The 19,236-nt window shown below is 47.1% G+C and overlaps 1 long non-coding RNA gene across 2 annotated transcripts in view; it reads left to right on the top strand.

The window, feature by feature from the left end:
* Positions 1 to 2,750: 2,750 nt before the first annotated feature.
* LOC132208022 (uncharacterized) overlaps positions 2,751 to 19,236 on the top strand; it is a 43,247-nt gene continuing 26,761 nt past the window's right edge. The window contains exons 1-4 of one of the 2 annotated variants that reach the window (XR_009444134.1): positions 2,751 to 2,867; positions 8,479 to 8,572; positions 9,239 to 9,403; positions 13,789 to 13,901. This is a non-coding gene — a long non-coding RNA (uncharacterized LOC132208022). Of the gene's footprint in view, positions 2,868 to 3,691; positions 3,950 to 8,478; positions 8,573 to 9,238; positions 9,404 to 13,788; positions 13,902 to 19,236 lie in introns of those variants that run through there. The other variant, XR_009444135.1, reaches the window with a different exon arrangement.

The following is a 19,236-nucleotide window of genomic DNA, read 5'->3' on the forward strand; positions in this document are numbered from 1 at the left end:
CCCATTGCCTTGAATGTTATTTCATTTTACGTGCTGTACCAACCCTTTTTCTTTCATGTGAAAAGATTATCCACCTCAACTGAAGTCCCAGACAATGAATTCCAACCCCCCAGCAACTTCTGGGTGTCTTTTCATTCCTGAAATTCCTTCTGAGCTTTTAGCTTAAATGTATGTATCTCTTCCTCTACCACGACTGCCCCCCGACCGACCCCATTATGGACCTTCTTTTTACCTCGCCCCTACCCATATTAATCGAAACAATTTTTTCAGGACCTCCTTCAACCTTCTCTACTCGAAAGAAAACAATCCAACCTTATCCAGATAAAACAGTGATGCTAGAGACAATGGAAACTGCAGATGCTGGAGAATCCAAGAGAACAAAGTGTGGAGCTGGCTGAACACAGCAGGCCAAGCAGCATCTCAGGAGCACAAAAGCTGATGTTTCAGGCCGAGACCCTTAATCAGAGATCAGCAACAGTGATGCTGCCTGGCCTGTAGTGTTCCTCCAGCTCCACACTGTGTGATCTCAGACTCCAGCAGAAGCAGTTATTGCTAACGCAAACTTATCCAGACTCTCCCAAGAGTTAAAATGCTTCACTCCCTCAGAACATCCTGATGAATGTCCTCCACACATGCTCAAATGCAAACACCTCCTTTCTATAATGGAGAGACCAGAACTGCACTGAGCACTTCAGCTGGGGCCTAACCAAAGTCCTGTACAGCTCTTGAGCCATATGCTTTCTGAACTGTCCTTTTAAGCTGCCATTCCATGTTCAGGAATCTGTGGACAAGCACCCCAAGATCACACCATTCCTCTGATCTTCCTAGTGTCCTGGCATTTCTTTGAATGATTCCTTGCCTTGTTAGTTTGTCCAAATTGCATTACCCGACTGATCAGGGTGAACATTCCATCTACCACTGACCTGCCCATTTGACCAATCTGTAACTTTGGATTCAACTTGCTGTATTTTCCTGGACCCCCCGAGCTTTACCTTCTTTGCCATGCTCCCATTTGGGACCCTGTCCAAGTCTTTGCTGAAATCTATTTTCACCACATCAACTCCCATCTACACACTCTGTCACCTCTTTGAAAGAATCATCTCAGTTTGTGAGGCGTGACCTCCGTCTGACAAAGCTATGCTGACGGTCGCTGATCAGACCCCACTTCTTGAAATGGAAATTACGTCTGCCGTTCAGAATTTTCTGCAATATTTTCCTATCTACTGATGTGATACTCACTGGTCTGTAATACTCTGCTTTATGTTTGTCACGCATTTTGATAAGTGGAACTATGTTACCTGTTCTCCAGTCCTTTGGTAGTTTTGAAAGCTCTGTATGAGGGTGAGTGGAATTTTTTTTCTCATCTCCCTGGGCATCTTGGCATACACCTCATCCAAACCTGGGATTTGTCCAATTTTAAATTCACCAAAACACCTAACATCTCCCCAGCCTCTGTTAATTCTGTCCAAGTATTGTGGGCTCCTTCTCACATGTAAAAGCTGATGTGAAGTTCTCATTTAACACCTGACAATTGCCCTCCAGTTCAAACCATTCATTTGCCTCTTCATCCCTAATGAGACCTGGTTTTCCCTGGGTTTTCTCTTTCCCTCTGAGACACTTGTAGAAGATTTTGAGATTCTCCCTCATCCTCATCTTGGTCACCAGTGTTCTGTTGCCCTGTATTTGTTCTCTGAATTGCGATGAGGAGATGCCCCTGCACACTATACATCATCATCATGGTGGTTTCTCGCAGATATGGATGACACTCTCCCACTCTCAGGCTGAATTGATCGGCGGGTGTCCAGACCGATGCAGCTACCGTCGGCTCTGTTGCACTCGGGGCAGAAGGCAGTCGTGGGAAGGGGTGAGGGAGGTGTTGGTGTGGCTGCATGGCTTCCGCTGCTTCCAAAGGCAAGCCTCGAAGTGTTTGATGCCTTCCCAGGTGCTCTTCAGGCTTTGGGCCGTCTTAGGCCGGCGATTCCCAGGTGTCTGCAGGAATGTCGCACTTCACCATTGAGGGCTTGAGTTTATCACCGAGTGCTTCCTCTGCACATCTTGGTCTCGCCTGCTGTTTTGAAGCTGGGATGAGAACATGCGGAGAGCCTCGTGTCAGTCATACAGATGAAGTGTCCAGCCCATTGTAGCTGATTGAGGATGGTCAGTGCCTCAGTGCTGGGGATGTTGGCATGGTTGATGTTAGTGCGTCTACAGGGGCTCTTGTTCCCTTGATGACTGTTATACACCTCTGTTTTCATTTTTATGTGGTCAAAGAACAAAGAAAATTACAGCACAGGAACAGGCCCTTCGGCCCTCCAAGCCTGCGCCAGATCCTATTGAAAGTAGTGTGTTGATGCATTTGTGTAATGATTGTGTTTTGTTTGAGCCCTAACATTCAAAGCAGTGTAAGAATGTCTTTGTGCAGCAGGCAAGGTGTCACGAGATTGAGCCTTCATACACTTGCAAGATGTTGAAAATTTGCCATTATTTATTAAAACACTGATAAATTTCCATAATCAACATTTCTGTTACGCCTGAATGATTATCCCGTGGCATGTAAAATCAGAAAGATACGATAAAATGAGACTGGGTCATGCCCTAGTCTTGCGGACTTGGGTCAGCATGCAGGGAGAATGTTTGTATTTCATGTATGTGGAAGTACTGAAATATTTCCATGAATCTAAAAGTCACTTTTCCCTTCATTGAAGGACACAATCATTGCCTTAGAAGCTTCATCACGATACAACATTGCATTTCTGAAGAGGGAAGAAGAAATCAACATGCAAGTTCAATTCCATGTTTTTGGAAGTCCCATTGAGAACACGATTCATTTGCGCCGGCATAATGCTCTGACCGAGAAAGAATCGAGGGTGAGTTTGTAGTTTGGAAGATCGCAGCAATTTATGCATCAACTTCTTCATCAATAATGTTCCATTGCTTTCAAACTGCATTTTCCACTCTGCAAGATAATAACTGTTAGAACAAGCAACAGTATCGGTAGATGGTCTATGGGGAATGCAATGTTACAAAACCCAATCCATTCAACAACATATTTCAGATATGTCAACAAATTAAATATTCCAGCAGAGGGATAAAACAAGGAAGATGAGAATGAGGAGGCAATAACTCTGATGACAAAAGAACACCAACTTACCTTTAACCATTTGAGCAAAAAAGCAGGCACACAAACAAATAATCGTCTAACAATGCACACGTGCAACGGAGGCTACACGGGGACTAAGAATGCCGAAATGTTGTCATGCATATTGCTGAAAGGGTGATTGAAACAGAATCTGTGGTAAATTTGAAGAAATACAGATAATGCATCTCAGGATGTTGGAGCAAGAACATTTATGGACTGAGGCAAATTGTATTGCCCTTTTCAGGAGTTATTCGGGTCAAAATGAATTCAAATACTTTCTGTGCTGAAAGCTATCGCTTAGTTGCAGCTGGATCACAATTTCTGTTCCTGGTAGTCTTTAGCAAACTGTTAAAAATGAATGTCACTGCACAGAATTCCAAACATGACTCCAATCAGTAGAGAAAATATCCAAGGGGTATGATGAGTTGTATCCTCTCATGTTGAACAATGCAGCTACAGATACTAGGGATGCACTGATGATAATGTCGCAAAAATCCTTAGATTGGGGAAAAGTCTCAGAGGATTGAAAGATTGTGAACATAACACCATGATGAGAAAAATACTTCGACAAAATAGCAAGCAATTATTGCCAATTTAGGTCAACCTGGGTAGATGTTCATGCCGGCAATGAAAGATGAAATAACAGGGTACTGAGTGTGCTATAACATCCTACAGAGTTAACATCCTTTTATAAAGGGGAAATAATACTTGACAAACTTGCTACAGTGCTTTGAGAAGGAAACAAACATTACTGATGAAGGACCACCAGTTGATGTCGTACATTGAGATTTCAACAAAGCATTTGATAAGGTACAGCTCATAAGGTGTCTCAAAAGAAAAGAGCCCATGTGTTCAAGAGTAGTATGTTAGGATGGACAGAGGACTGCATCACAAATAGAAGTCGAGAAGTAGCAGCAGGATGGTAACTTATAAGTCATGTACGGCCACAGAGTGAATGCTGCGGAGGCCGTACACCTCATGTTGACTGGGTTGATTTCGGAAATGGCGGAGGGAATTGCCATGCGTAAGAATGTTGGGCAGGCTGGGACAACATTCATGGGCGTTTATAAGATTCTAAAAAATCTTATTTTTTCAACATTTAAGATTCTTAAGAGACTTGATAGTGTATATCCGTAGAGATTACTCCCATTTGTCAAAGATTTTGCGACCAGAGGCCACATTTTCAAATTTGTTGCCTATTAATTTAGGGGGAGAATTACTTCTTTCAGGTTGTAGCAATCTATTGAACACTTTAGCAGAGAATGTTTTAGAGGTAATGCCCTTAATTATATGCTCGGCTGAGATGGCCAGGTTAATTTTTAAATCAAGGAACAACGACAATGAGAGAAGGGTAGTCTTTACAGTGGAAGATACTTCAAGGATCCCCTTATTAGTAAAGAATACAGGGAGGACTTAAACACATCACTACCACACCATCACTACCATGAGAGAAGTAGCAGTAGACAATCTAATGGAGTGAAAGCAGATTAGACTCTTTGCCGTGATGGTTGACTTTCTAAGATTCTAAACAATGAGCTTCAGAGTCGGTGTATGCGTTGACTGTAATTTGCCAAAAAGGTTCAGATTCTCGAGAAGCATCTGAGGGCTGGAAAAATGCTGATGTGACGTCCCTATTTAAAAAGGAGAGAGGCAAAAAGAAGATAACTACAACCGAAACATCTATTGTTGGAAATATGTGGCAATCAACTATGAAGAAAATAGTAGCAGGACATTTGGAAAATCAGAATCTAATCAAACAGAATCACCATAGCCTGATGAAAGAGAAATTATGTCTGGCTAATTTGTTTGGGTTTTTGGAGGAAGTTTTGGAAGGAGAATTAACAGAGGAAAACCAGTAAATGTGTTGTGTTTGGACTTGGAGAAAGCATTTGAGAATGTACTCAAAAGTAATAAGCTGAGAGCTGAGGTTTTGAAGGTAGTATATTGCTTTGAATCAGTATGCTTTGCACGTTCTGGAAGAAGAGATCACATCTCGAGTGAAATGCACCAAGCGAATATATATTTTGGGGAACTTGGTGGCAATGCGGTAAGCCAGTGCAGAGTGTAAGAGGTGCCATTTGCTTGCTTTTTTTGCCTGATAGTTTGGAAGCATTTTTTTTTGAGACAGGGTAAATTGAAGCCAGAATCAGGGACCCGGAGGGTGAATCAGGCTCATTCATTGGTGATCGCTTCTGGTTTAGGAATCTATTATCGGTAGCTTTCAGATTGAAAGTAAATCGGAGAAATATTTACAGGCTACAAACTAAAAGACCAGAATGTTTTCAAATCAAATTAAGATCGAAGTAATTGAAATGGAGATGCCAGGCCAGACGATGATTTATACCTACATGACGGGGGAGTGGTCAGAGCCCATACTCGAGCTCAGGGTTGATGAACTGGAATCTCAGTTTTGACCAATCAACAAATCATGTGGGGCAGAGTTAGCAGGGATTGCTGTGCTTCAGGAGGCAGTCACACACCTTAGATTAACTAGCTGAAACTCGGTCAGTGGCCAGAGACGTGAGACTGTGACAAAGAACAGGGCAGGTGGAAGGATCCAGGATGTAGTGCAGAAGGAACCTTGGCCTTTGATCTTATCTAACAGCTTTGAGATTCTTTCTTCGTGTGTGGATGAGAGTGCAGGGTATAGGGAAGATGAGTAAACTGACGGTAGCACTGTGGTACAGGGGGGACATTCAGGAGGGGATAAAAAGTGAAATGTAGTTATAATCAGAGGTAGTGTAGTTTGGGGAATGAACACTGTTCGTTGTGACTAGGATCGAGAGTCTCAAAAGTAGTGTTGCCTGCCTGGTGCCCAGGTTCAGGATATTCCATCTCGGCTACAAAGGAACTTGAAGTGGGAGGAGTAGAAATCCAGCTGTTGTGGGACACACAGGTAACATTGATATGGAAGAAAGAGGAAAGAGGTTCTGCTGAGGGATTATGAGCGCCAAGGTGCTGAGGTGAGAAAGCAGAACCAGAATGGTAATAATCTCTGGATTACTATCTGAGCAATTTGGCACGGTGTGAGCATAATTTATAGATGTAAGTGCATTGTTCAAATGGTGGCCTGGCAGAAATGTGTTTGAATTCATGGGACATTGGCATCGGTACAGGGAAGGAGGGAGTTGTTCTGGTGGTATAGGCTCAACGAGAATCAGATTGGGACAAGTCTCCTGGCAAAATACAGAGCTAGGTCTGGGGTTAGGGCGCTAAAATAAAATGTCTGGAGTGGGTGAGCGCAGTTGCATGGAAAATTGTGGAAAAAGTTAGAAGCTGGTAAGTGCTCAGCAAAGTTTCCGGAGCAAGTAATAGGACAAAAAGAATGGAAATGGTCAGGAGTCTCACTTCAGCTGCAGCAGATAAGAAGGGTGGCTGTAAATGCCAGACTGAAGATGTTGTATTTAATTGCAGTGAGTGTATGAAACAAAGTGAATGAGTTTGTGGTGCGCATTGAAATTGACAGATACATCACTCTGGGTATCACAGAGAGGTGGTTGTTAGGGGATAAGTGTTCGGAACGAAATATCCAATGATTCATGTCTGATAGAATGAACAGGCAAATGGACAGAGGTAAGAAAGTGTGGAGCTGGATGAGCACAGCAGGCCAAGCAGCATCTCAGGAGCACAAAAGCTGATGTTTCGGGCCTGGACCCTTCTACTTCTGTGTGTTCATCCTGCTGTGTTCATCCAGCTCCACACTTTGTTACCTTGGATTCTGAAGCATCTTCAGTTCCCATTCTGTCTGATACATATGGACAGAGATGCCAGGGTTGGCTTGTCAGTAAGAAATGAGGTCGCGCTGAAGGAACCACAGCTCTTGTGCTTGTTTATTAATGACTTGGAGGAAAGAGGTGCATGTGCTGTGGCTAAATTTGTAGATGACTCAAAAATATTTCGAAAGACAAGGCATGACAGAGAAACAGAGATTTACCAGGATGTTACTTGGATTGGAATGTATTAGCTATAAGGAGGGTTTGTTGGAAATGTTGTATCATGATAAATGCAATGAGATCAACCATGACCTCACCGAATGATGGCGGAAATTCAATGGGCCAAGTAACTTTTTTTGTGAGTCTTCTTGTTTGACAATGCATTCATCAGGGTGTTTTTTTTCTCTCTTGAATGAAATCTGAAAATGAAATGTATACACTTCCTTTTCATCTGGTAATAAATAATTGTTCTGAACAATTTCCATTGACTAATAGCAATCTGACAAGCATGACAATGTAAAGAAATTTTTAGCTTCTTTTTAATTGTAAAGGGATTCTTTGGAATTAATTTGGCATATATTATTTGCATCTCAACAAGTATGTTCAGCACTGCATCTCAAAAAGTGCTCTGTTGTATGACAACAGCTTTTTAAAGATCACTTCAATGGTTGTGATTTTCAGTTGCCATAACACACATTAGATTACACTGTTGGCCAATCTGTCCATGATTATTTCATTATCTTATGTTTCAAACAGACCAGGAAATATTGGTGATGCAATGAAGAGTTTGATTCTCAAATATAATTGCTGTTATAGTTTCCACTTGGAAGAAAGTATCACATCAAATTGACTGGTCAAGGAAATGGGACACTGACTGTGAGCATTTTGAATGTTCGAGTTATTCCTAAAATGAAAGTTATGACCTTGATGATTTTTCTTGCATGCAGGTATGAAGAGACTATTTTAAAATACCCTCTCAGTTCGTGGTTCAGGCATAAAATTGTAATATGTATATTTATGTATATACATGTGCATGCGTAATCTGAAAAGAAAATGAGTATAAATCACTTGTTGCAAGGTGAGAATGAGTTATCCAGATGGTAAGACCTGCCAATGTTGGTGTTTGAGATAACACATTGTGGAGCTGGAGGAACACAGCAGGGCAGGCAGCATCAGAGGCTCAAGAAAGTTGAGGTTTTGGGTCAGGACCCTTCCTGAGAAATGGAGGGTGGACGGGAGCTCAGAAACAAATAGTGTGGAGGGGGAGGTGGTGGTAGGGAAGGTAGGTGGATGGTAATAAGTGAGTACTATCCAGATTGGAACAGATTTTCCCCAGGGGGTATTGAGTACGAATTCCAAATCACTCTCAAAATCTTAGTGACTGTTAACATTGATGTTTTTTGTCTGTGTGTTTCAGTAATTGCATGACAGTTGAATGGTTCGTTGAGAGTGAGGAACCTATGGACTCTCACACACCAAGATGGAATTTAGTTCGAAGAGTGACTTCAAAATAGTTGCTTGCTTTTAAAATCTTGACCGTTTTTGCTGTCCAGTTGAATGAATTTAGCTTCATACTGCTTCAATAGGAATTAGTGTTTAATAGGAACATATTTGTGAAACTTACAGTTCTGCAAGTTTTTGCGTAAACTGGTGGAGACTTTCGGTGCTTGCAAAAAGGCTCACCTCTCCGTTGATACTGAAGGAAAATTGGAGTTTAAAAGTAAGTTCACCCGCTATCAGGGAATGAAATGTTAATGTTGACTCGAATATAATTTTTAAAAAAGTCATATATTTGTGTAACACTGAACTCAAATTTAAATTTGGATTTGCTGGTTTTACAGATGGTTGGATGTTGGATTCATTTTAAATGAGGGTGAAGATCACTTTAAATCCAGCATATTTGTGAAGAAAAGAAATAGCATGTCAAATGAAATTAACTGCATGACTCGTCATAGCCTTATATGTAGAATTTCATTCTGAACTATGAGACAGTTGTGACCCCATACTACCTCAGTGCTCATGGCAAGAGTAAGACTCCTGTTTGACGTGCTGTGCACTGCATGGAATGGCGGCGACATCAGATTCATTGATGATTGAGAATCAAACAAATATGACGATAAGATTTAAAATCAAAATCTCATTGAACACTTCAAACAATGTATTACAGGAAGAGGGGGAAAGCATGTATGACTAATAGAAGGTGGTGGCACAGATCAAACAGACCTGTGTGCTAAAACTTAGCACAAATTTCACATTGAATGGAACCGTTTAAACAGGCTGGAGGAAGCAGACATGGCAGCTCAGACTTTTTGAATTTGAGCATTCTGTTCATGAACATCAGCAAAAATGTGGGAAACATGTTTATTCTTTCTCTTTTATTGCACAGAACCATACGATGAGACTGTTTTGATGAGGAATTTAAAGATTACGAGTCCTGTCCGTTTGACCCACAGTTTGGTACCATAGGTTGGTACGATCTTCGTTCGAGAAGGAAAAGGGATGTTCCAGATACAGAAAATCGTCAAACCATTTACGACAAAGTCCGTTTCTGGTTAGTACTAATTCATGCAGTTAACATTTTTAGATTGACATGATTGCACAATGGAGTCAATAAGAAAATTCGATCTGATATTCCACATAAATTTTAAGTGGATATTAAAGCCGCTCATTTCTTTTTCACGCTGTCTGCTGCTTTTAAGAATGGCTGTCTTATTGTTGAAATGTTTAGCTTTGACTCCATGGCTTCTTCCATTAGCACACATTGAAACACATGTTTCTTCAGCCAAAAATGCACGTTTACCCTGTGTTGACTAACCTTCCCCTGCGGTCGCTCCCCTGAAAAACAACTATACCGTTTTGGATACTCTTCTGGGAGACGACTTACCAGGGGCATGCAGTAGGGTGCAGGTCTCTGGCACAGAGTCTGTCCCTCTTGCACAGAAGGGAAGCGGGGATAGGAAGAGAGTGATAGTCACTGGGGACTCAATAGTTAGAGGAACAGATAGAAGATTTGCCGGGAACGAAAGACACTCACGATTGGTGTGTTGCCGACCAGGTGCCAGGGTCCGTGATGTCTCGGATAGTGTGTTTAGGGTCCTGAGGGGAGAGGGTGACCAGCCCCAAGTCGTGGTCCACGTTGGCACCAACGACATAGGCAGAAAGAGTGATAGGGATGTCAGGCAGGATTTGAGGGAGCTATGGTGGAAGTTGAGAGCTAGAACAAACAGAGTGGTCGTCACTGGTTTGGCACCCATACCACGTGATAGCGAGGCCAAGAACAGGGAGAGATTTCAGCTGAAGACGTGGCTGCAGGGATGGTGCAGGTGGGAGGGCTTCAGGTACCTGGACAATTGGGGCTCATTCTGGGGAAGGTGGGACCTGTACAATCAGGACGGCCTCCACTTGAATCAGATGGGCACTAATATCCTGGGTGGGAAATTGGCTAGTGCCATTTGGGTGGATTTAAGCTAGCTCAGAAGGGGGATGGGAAACTGAGGTGTAGTCCTAGTACACAGGAGGATGAGTGTAGGGAGGACATGGACAGGACCTCACTGTCACAGGAGTGTGCTGGCAGACAGCAAGCTGGATTGAAGTGTGACGACTTTAATGCCGGGAGTAACCGAAATAAGGTAGGTGAGCTTGCAGCTTGGATAGGTACCTGGGACTTCGATATTGTGGCCATTTCGGAGGCATGGCTAGAGCAGGGTCAGGAATGGATGTTGCAGGTTCTCGGGTTTAGATCCTTCATTCAGGTCTGGGAAGGTGGTAAAAGTGGGGGAGATGTGGCTTTGTTGGTCAAGGACAGTATAACGGCGGCTGAAAGAACCCTTGAGGACTCGTCTACTGAGGTGGTATGGGCTGAGGTTGCCAAGGAAGGTTTGTCGACTGAGTCAGTATGGGTGGAAGTTCGGAACAGCAAGGCAGCAGTCACTTCACTGGGGGTTTTCTACAGACCCCAAATAGCATTTGGGAGATCGAAGAACTCATTGGCCGGCAGATTGTTGAAAAGAGCAAACGTAACAGGGTTGTTGTTATGGGTAACTTCAACTTTCCCATTATAGATTGAAACCTCCTTGGTGCAGATGGTTTGGATGGAGCTGTTTTTGTATGTGGACTGGCCGAGGGGGGAGGCCATTTTGGATTTGGTGCTCGGCAATGAGCCAGGACAGGTGTCAGATCTCGTGGTGGGAGAACACTTTGGCGACAGCGACCGCAAGAGCCTCACATTTACCATAGCCGTGGAAAGGGAAAGGAGCAGTTACCAGGGGAAGATATTTCACTGGGGTCAAGGAAACTATGATGCTATCAGACAGGAGTTGCAAAGTACAGATTGGGAGCAATTGTTCCACAGAAAGGGCGCAGCAGACATGTGCAGCTGTTCAAGGAGCAGTTGTTGCGAGTGATGTATAAATTTGTTCCTCTGAGACAGATAAGAAGGGGTAAGATTAAGGAGCCTTGGATGACGGGTACAGAGGTGCTTCTTGTCAAAAAGAAAAAGGCAGCGCACGTAAGGTGGAGCAAGTGAGGGTCTAGCACAGCTTGAGAGTATTACAGGCTTGCTCGGAAGGAGGTCAAAAGATATTGCGTGTACAATTGTGACCTGTTACAACCTTTGCGTCCACGCTTGCTCATTCAATGGTGTCAAGATGCCAGCAGTGAGTGTACCTCCTCCATCCCCTAATGCCGTCAGCTCACACAAGACATGGTCCTTACTTAAAATCTTCTGATCAACCAAAGTTCATTGTGATGGACATTTTAGTTATCTGTCATGAAACGAAATCTGATTCTGACTGGCATGACCTGCAGTGCAAATGAATGTAATCTGCGAAACGAGATTCCTTATGGGCTTGCAGCCACTACAAATAATTGCTTTTCAAAGACTTTGCGTACATACATTTTTTTCTCCTATCACCCGAGATTATTTTTTTGTTTATGCATGTTGTGTGGGCTTCCAGTCAGGCCCATAAACACAGGTTGATGCAGTCACTGTTATAACATGGTATTGAAGGAGAATTTGTGATCTTTGGAGTTTCATTCCAGTGTGTGAAGGAGTGCATCATCAAGCCACTTCAGATCTCTACTGGCAATGAATTGTTGCAAGTTTTCAAGTGTTACCGATGGTCACATAAAATATGGCCTTTTTGTTCTTGCGCTATTCATCTTAACTGCACCTTATCTCGTATTTAGGCTTGGAAACAATTTCAATTTTTTTGATTTACTTATTCAAAATCATTTATGATTGTTGTCATGATATCTACAATATGTTATTTTGATTGGACATAGAGGATTGGATCTGTCTTTCCCCAACTATGAATGGAAATAAAGTATGCGCTTATAAAACCCCTTCTGGGCAAGGTAGTTGCTCAGTGGTTAGAGCTGCTCATGCACTGGGGAGCCAATTGAGATTCCAGTCTTGGGTAACTATCTGTGTGGAATTGACACGTCCTCCCCGCATCTGCGAGGGGCTTCCGCCAGGTGCTGCAGTTTCCTCCCATTGTTCAAAGATGTGCAGGTCCTTATATGTGATTTGTGAAGCATTTCTTAAATGTTTCAATCCTGCCAGCATCCAGTGCCTTGGACAAAACAACTGGAGATGAATAAAAGATACTGTGCCTTTTGACACCATTTCCTGCTGGATTTTCATCAATCCTGCTTTATATGGGTGACAACTTCCATGACCTTTTTTGATGCTATGTCTGAATTGACAGTCTAGTTCCAAATATTTGTTGTGCAGTATTTCAAGGTCTCTGTTACAGCATACCCATGAATGTCCACTTCTGAAGATACTTCCATATCATAGAATCCCTACAGTGTGGAAACAAGGCCCTTTTGACCCAACAAGTCCACAGCCACCCTCCAAAGAGCATCTCACCCTGACTCATTCCCCGACCCTTTCCTCAGTAACCCTACATTTCCCATGACTAACACACCTAATCTACACATCCCTAAACACAATGGGCAAGTTTGGCATGGCCCATACACCGAGCCTGCACATCTTTGGACTGTGGGAGGAAACCAGAGCACCCAGCAGGAACCAATGCAGGCATGGGCAGAATGTACACACTCCGCACAGAAGATCGCCCAACGGTGGCATCGAGCCTGGGTCCCTGGCCCTGTGAGTCAGCAGTGCGAACCACTGAGCCACCGTGCTGCCCTTGGAGTTAGACAGAGCTTGCTTGTTCTTGGGTGGCCTCAAACTGCCAACCTCCACTTAGTGGCAAAAGTGCTGACCAACTGCATTCATCTTCACTGGTTTTTGCTTTGTATCATTGAATTCAATCCTTCAAACTCTATGGTATATATTTAAATTTCCATTGATATGTGAGGGTTGTTTTTAGTACACAGTATTGGTTTATTATGTTTCATTGGTACATAATGAATATTGTATGTATATGCAAATGGGCAAGTTGGTAACGATGCAGTCCGCAGACCTGGAGGATAATAACACTGTCCTTCAATCGCCCACGATGCCCTCTGCAAATTGGTAGAAAACAAAAATTTCCATAAAATTCATCTCTCCTCCTGTCAGTCGATCAAAATTAATTCAGGATTTTGTCCAGGCCAATAACCGTAAGATTACACAGGCCTAAACAAAACTACTGGCTCATAATAGTTCAGTAAAGTGAAAGGGCAACAATAGAGGCAGTAGGAACTGCAGATGCTGGAGAATCTGAGATAAGAAGGTGTAAAGCTGGATGAACACAGCAGGTCAAGCAGTATCATCCGGCTCTACACCTTGTTATCTCAGATTCTCCAGCATCTGCAGTTCCTACTGCCTCTATTGTTGCCAGTTCTGAAGTCGGGTCTCGTCCCGAAACATCAGCTTTCTTGCTCCTCTGCTGCTTGGCCTGCTGTGTTCATCCAGCTCCCCACCTTGGGCAACAATAGAGTATGTTTTAAGTCACTAGATATGTTACGTGGGTTTGTCTTCCTTAGGGTGGAGTTAGTGGAACCGAAAAAGATGTCTCCCTCACAGCGTTTGTGACACAAGAATTGCATCGTTCCTTGGCGGCCTTTCAACAGAAGAATATTCAGAGATTTCCCGAGTGGTAAGAATGTAACTTCTTTTACTTCTCTTTATCTCACTTTTTCCAACAATTGGAAAATAGATTTTAGAAATAACGTCGAGCTGATGAAGTGTGAAAAGAATAATAATTCCAAGCAGTGGTGGGAGTTGGTCAGTGAGGTGGGAGGAGTGGATAGGTGGGAGAGAAGGCGGACAGGTCATGGAGGCGGGGATGAGGGGAGGAACTCGTCTTGGGATGAGGCTGATGGGTGGGGAGATTTTGAGGGTGGCAAAGTCCATATTGAGGCCATTGAGTTGGAAGCTCCCGAGGCGGAATATGAGGTGCTGCTCCTCCAGTTTCTGGGTGGTGTGGTTGTGACACTGGAAGAGGCCCAGGATGGACATGTCGTTCAGGGAGTGGGAGGGGGAGTTGAAGTGATGCAATGATTTGGATATGAAAATAGAAGGTGTGGTTTGTACGTTTCCCAATGATTGAAGGTGTAGTAGCCAGCCAAGAAGGTCACCTCAGAATGCAATGGGACATTGACAAGGGCCAATAAACTGAGGAGTGGCAGATGGAGTTGAGGTTAGACAAATGTGAGGTGCTACATTTTGGAAAGGCAAATCAGGGCAGCACATATACACTGAAGGTTGTGGGGAGTGTTGCTAAATAAAGAGACGCTGGAGTGCAGTTTCGTAGTTCCATCAAAGTACAGCCACCGGTAAAAAGGATATTGAGGAGACATTTGGTGTGCTCGCCTTTATCGGTCAGTGCATTTAGTATAGGAGTTAGGAGATTACTTAGCAGCCATATAGGATGTTGGTCCGGCTGCTTTTGGAATACTGCAATCGCTTTTAGTCTCCTTGCGAGAGGAAGGATGGCGGCTCAACATTGAGGGCCGAAGGGCCTGTTCTGCGCTGTATTGTTGTATGTTGTAAACTTGAAAGGGTTCAGAAAAGATCTACAAGGATGTTACCAGCATCGGAGGTTGGAGGTATACTGTGGGCTTGAACAGGCAGCGATTTCTTGGAACTTTGGAGTTCAGGGCTGACCATATAGAAGTTTATACAATTACGAGGGACGTGGATAGAGCGAACAGCCAAGATCTTTTCCCCGGGTTGCTGGAATCCAAAACTGGAGAGAATAGGTTTAAAATGAGAGAGGGAGCAGCCAAAAGCAGCCGAACCAACGTCCTATATGGCTGCTAAGTGATCTCCTAACTCCGATACTAAATGCACTGACCGATGAAGGTGAGCACACCAAATGTCTCCTCAATACCCTTTTTTACCGGTGGCTGTACTTTGATGGAACTACGAAACTGCACTCCAGCGTCTCTTTTTATGAGAGAGGGAAGATTTAAAATGGACCGGATTTTTTTCATAGTTGTGCATGTATGGAATGAGCTGCCAGAGGAAGTGGTGGAGGTTTGTACGTTTAAAAGGCATGTGGATGGGTATATGAAAGGATGGGTTGAGAGGAATATGGGCCAAATGCTGGCAAATGGGACTAAATTAATTTAGGATATCTGGTCAACGTAGACAAATTGGGCCAAAGGATCAGTTTCCCTACTGTACATCTCTCTGATTCTAAGTGTCTTTTTTCTTAACCACGTGGCCCATAATTAGAAAAACTTGAATCAGGATTTGGGAATGTGACAATTCTAATTGGATCTGTTTGATGAAATTAACTCTGTAGGTAATGGTGGTTGAATTATGATTTATCAAATTTGAGATTATTGCAGCATCTTCTAGAATAGAGGAAACACATGAAATCAAAATTGAAAATCAAAACTTGGTAAAATTTTGCATTGGAAATACATGACAAGCCATTGGAGGAGATTCATGACCATTGCATTCAAGTGAGAACAACAAATGCGATTCAGTGACTCAGTGACTGAGTGAAACGGGATGCAGTGACTGAGTGAAACGGGATGCAGTGACTGAGTGAAACGTGATGCAGTGAGTGAGGGAAAGGAGATGCAGTGAATGTGGGAAATGGGAGGCAGTGAATGTGGGAAATGGGAGGCAGTGACTGAGGGAAATGGGATGCAGTGACTGAGGAAATGGGTTGCAGTACCTGATGGAAATTGAATGCAGCGTCAGTTAGAAACGGGATGCAGTGACTGTGGGAAATGGAATGCAGTGAATGAGTGAAATGAGATGCAGAGACTGATGGAAATTGCATGCAGTAAGAGAGTGACATGAGCTGCAGTGACTGAGTGAAATGGGATGCAGTGACTGAGGGTAATGGGATGCACCGTCTCAGTTCAATGAGTTTCACTGTCTCAGTTAATTGGGATGCTCTGACTGAGTGAAGTTGGATGCGGTGACTGAGCGAAATGGGATGCGGTGACTGAGGGAAATGGAATGCGGTGACTGTGGGGAATAGGGTGCGGTGACTGAGGGAAATGGGATGCAGCGGCTGTCTGAAATGGGATGCAGTGGCTGAGGGTAATGGGATGCACCGTCTCAGTTCAATGAGTTTCACTGTCTCAGTTAAATGGGATGCTCTGACTGAGTGAAATGGGATGCTGTGACTGAGGGAAATGGGACGCAGTGACTGAGGGTAATGGGACGCAGTGACTGAGGGTAATGGGACGCAGTGACTGAGGGTAATGGGACGCAGTGACTGAGGGTAATGGGACGCAGTGACTGAGGGTAATGGGACGCAGTGACTGAGTGTAATGGGACGCAGTGACTGAGTGATAATGGGATGCAGTGACTGTGGGGAATAGGGTGCGGTGACTGATGGAAATGGATTCACTGTCGCAGTTGAATAGGATTCACTGTCTCCGTGAAATGGGATGCAGTGACTGAGGGAAATGGGAGTGACTGACTGAACTGGGAGGGAGTGACTGACTGAGTGGAATGGGACGCAGTGACTGAGTGGAATGGGACGCAGTGACTGAGTGGAATGGGACGCAGTGACTGAGTGGAATGGGACGCAGTGACTGAGGGAAATGGGATGCAGTGACTGAGTGCAATGTGATGCCGTGACTGATGGAAGTGGATTCCCTGCCTGGCTTGGACAGGTTTCACTGTCACCTGCTCAGAGGGTCTGCCCCCTGCAGCCCTGACCCGCTCACTGCGACTTTCCCCCCGCAGTCCTGTCCCGCTGACAGAGACTTGCCCCCCGGCAGTCCTGTCCCGCTGACAGTGACTTGCCCCCGCAGGTCTGACCCGCTCAGAGGGACTGGCCGCCGCAGCCCTGACCCGCTGAGATGGACTGGCCCCCGCCGCCCTGACCCGCTCAGAGGGACTGGCCGCCGCAGCCCTGACCCGCTGAGATGGACTGGCCCCCGCCGCCCTGACCCGCTCAGAGGGAATGGCCCCCGCCGCCCTAACCCACTCAGTGGGACTGGCCCCCGCCGCCCTGACCCGCTCAGAGGGACTTCGCCCCGCAGCCCTGACCCGCTCAGAGGCACTGGCCCCCGCAGCCCTGACCGCTCAGAGCGACTGGCCCCCGCAGCCCTGACCCGTTCACTGCGATACTGCGCCCCGCAGCCCTGACCCGTTCACTACGACAATGCCCCCCCCCGCAGCCCTGACCCGCTCACTGCGACTTGCCCCCCCGCAGCCCTGACCCGCTCACAGGGACTGGCCCCCCCGCAGCCCTGACCTACTCACTGCGACTTGCCCCCCGCAGACCTGACCCGCTCACAGGGACTTGCCGCCCGCAGTCCTGTCCTGCTGACATGGAATGGCCCCCGCAGCCCTGACCCGCTCACAGGGGTTGGCCCCCGCAGCCCTGACCCGCTCACTGCGACTTGGCCCCTGCAGTCGTGTCCCGCTGACAGGGATTTGCCCCCCCGCAGTCCCGTCCCGCTGACAGGGACATACCCCCGCAGCCCTGACCCGCTCAGAGGGACTGGCCCCCGCAGCCCTGACCCGCTCAGAGGGACTGGCCCCCGCAGCCCTGACCCGCTCAGAGGGACTGGCCCCCGCTGCCCTGACCCGCTCAGAGGGACTTGCCCCCGCAGCCCTGACACGCTGACAGGGACTTGCCCCCCGCAGCCCTGACCCGGTCACTGTGACCTGCCCCCAGCAGCCCTGACCCGCTCACAGGGACTGGCCCCGCAGCCCTGACCCGCTCACTGCGACTTGCCCCCCGCAGTCGTGTCCCGCATGGGGAACATGCCCCACCAGCCCTGACGTGCTCAGAGTGACTGGCCGCCGCAGCCCTGACCCGCACAGAGGCACTGGCGCCTGGCGCCCGCAGCCCTGACCCGCTCAGAGGCACTGGGTACCCGCAGCCCTGACCCGTTCGAGCGACTGGCCCCCGCAGCCCTGACCCGCTCAGAGGGACTGGCCCCTGCTGCCCTGACCCGCTCAGAGGGACTGGCCCCCGCTGCCCTGACCCGCTCAGAGGGACTTGCCCCCGCAGCCCTGACCCGCTCACTGTGACTTGCCCCCCGCAGACCTGACCCGCTGACAGGGACTTGCCCCCCGCAGCCCTGACCCGCTCACTGCGACTTGCCCCCCACAGCCCTGACCCACTCAGAGGGACTGGCCCCCGCAGCCCTGACCCGCTCAGAGGGACTGGCCGCCGCAGCCCTGACCCGCTGAGATGGACTGGCCCCCGCCGCCCTCAGAGGGACTGGCCCCCGCCGCCCTGACCCCCTCAGAGGGACTGGCCCCCGCCGCCCTGACCCGCTCAGAGGTACTGCCGCCTTGACCCGCACAGAGGGACTGGCCCCCGCCGCCCTGACCCCCTCAGAGGGACTGGCCCCCGCTGCCCTGACCCGCTCAGAGGGACTGGCCCCCGCTGCCCTGACCTGCTCAGAGGGACTTGCCCCCGCAGCCCTGACACGCTCACTGCGACTTGCCCCCTGCAGTCCTGACCCGCTCACTGCGACTTGCCCCCCGCAGACCTGACCCGCTGACAGGGACTTGCCCCCGCAGCCCTGACCCGCTCACTACGACTTGCCCCCCGCAGACCTGACTCGCTCACTGTGACCTGCCCCCAGCAGCCCTGACCCGCTCACTGCGACTTGCCCCATGCAGCCCTGACCCTATCACTGCGACTTGCCCCCTGCAGCCCTGACCCGCTCACTGCAACTTGCCCCCTGCAGTCCTGACCCGCTCACTGCGACTTGCCCCCCGCAGTCCTGTCCCACTGACAGGGACTTGCCCCCCGCAGCCCTGTCCCGCTCGCAGGGACTGGCCCCCGCAGCTCTGACCCACTCACTGCGACTTTCCCCCCGGCAGTCCTGTCCCGCTGACAGGGACTTGCCCCCGCAGGTCTGACCCGCTCAGAGGGATTGGCCCCCGCCGCCCTGACCCGCTCAGAGGGATTGGCCCCCGCCGCCCTGACCCGCTCAGAGGGATTGGCCCCCGCCGCCCTGACCCGCTCAGAGGTACTGCCGCCTGCAGCCCTG

This window comes from Stegostoma tigrinum, unplaced genomic scaffold (genome assembly GCF_030684315.1).
Source record: "Stegostoma tigrinum isolate sSteTig4 unplaced genomic scaffold, sSteTig4.hap1 scaffold_247, whole genome shotgun sequence".
Lineage (NCBI taxonomy): Eukaryota > Metazoa > Chordata > Chondrichthyes > Orectolobiformes > Stegostomatidae > Stegostoma > Stegostoma tigrinum.